Source organism: Temnothorax curvispinosus, unplaced genomic scaffold (genome assembly GCF_003070985.1).
Source record: "Temnothorax curvispinosus isolate PA1 unplaced genomic scaffold, ASM307098v1 QBEX01002988.1, whole genome shotgun sequence".
In the NCBI taxonomy this organism is placed as follows: Eukaryota; Metazoa; Arthropoda; class Insecta; order Hymenoptera; family Formicidae; genus Temnothorax; species Temnothorax curvispinosus.
In genome coordinates this window covers 3,069-4,399 of record NW_020212768.1, presented here as the reverse complement: position 1 = coordinate 4,399, position 1,331 = coordinate 3,069, and the positions used below count along the sequence as shown (strand labels likewise).

The window sequence follows — 1,331 nt, the reverse complement described above, 5'->3', positions numbered from 1 at the left end:
TAGACGGTCTATTGACTATGAAATAAAGAATAAAATCATCTATTGTGGTGAAGCGGGGGATAGAACATGGTTGCCATACCAGAACCATTCTCTTTATGGATAAATGTTAGTGGCCGTTTCCATACAGGTAAGCAGATATGATGTTTCAATAAGAGACGGCAGTTAGGCGTCTCTAACGTGCATTTTGGCCTCCAGGCATTGTCATTCCCGTATCTGAACGACCCTCGTTCGTAACAGTACCGCGAATATCTTATATGGTTCTTTTACTTTTATGTATACGCGATATACGATATGAATATCTTTACATGATCACTTTTATTATATTTTATGGAATATGTTGCTGTATACTAGTTGCGTTTACAATTTGCAGCATAAAAGCAGTATACCCACATTTGTCTATAAACTTTATTAATAATGTTAGTAAATTGCATATTTTATATATTTGAAAGTTAATTTGAAATATTTTCATATCCTGCACATTTAAATTTAGACATTAATTAAAACGATAAATTTGTTGATAATCATATCCATTTATATCGAAAATTTGTTAATCAAAATATGCGATTATTGTGGAGAAGACAAAAATAATGTGTCAGAGATTCTGGTAAAAAGAATGTTACGAATCAATCCAATGGACATTCTAACTCTTGCTTTTAACTGTAACAGGTGTCTCGCTGCCACTGACAGAAAACTTTCCATAAATGATGAAGACGTCCAACTCGCAGCGAGATACTACATGGTAAGAGGAACGACAACATTCAAACGAGAGAACGAGGGAAAGAGCCTTTGTGCTCGGTATGGGGTATATAGGCATCGAAACGCCTCGTTGGTCACAAAAGGACGCCTCTCTCTTTCTCTCTCAATCTGTCATAGCGGCCGCAAAGCCTTGTCTCTCTGTACCATTCCTCTTCTATTCCGTACCTCTCTGTTTATAGACACCAGACTACGAGTCCATAATCCAAACAGAGGGTGCCGTATTCACTCACCGTAACCATCAGCCATGTGTTCGTTTACGGATACCTACCTACCTTCCGGATATTCTAGTAAACGCCTGTCAACGGGAGTGCGCAGATTTTCCGAGATTCATCTTTCTTCAAAAGACATTAACGTGAGATATTTTTTATGTTTCTATTAGAAGTCAGAGATAGTTGGCTAAGAAATCGAATCTAGTTTTTTTTTCTGTACATTTAAGCAGTAAGTTTCTTTGTATTATGTGCAATATGTTGATATTGCTCTATTTTATGTAAATAATAATTGTTGTTGAAAAATAAATTAGTATTTGTTCTACGGTATCAATAAAAATAATTAATTATACTTAATTGTTAAATGTA

The 1,331-nt window shown here is 35.2% G+C and overlaps 1 long non-coding RNA gene across 1 annotated transcript; it reads left to right on the top strand.

Moving 5' to 3' along the window:
* Positions 1–48: 48 nt before the first annotated feature.
* Positions 49–1,092, top strand: LOC112452130. Its single transcript, XR_003040460.1, has 3 exons — positions 49–127; positions 667–739; positions 936–1,092. It is a non-coding gene; the product is annotated as an uncharacterized LOC112452130 (long non-coding RNA).
* The last annotated feature ends 239 nt before the right edge of the window (positions 1,093–1,331 follow it).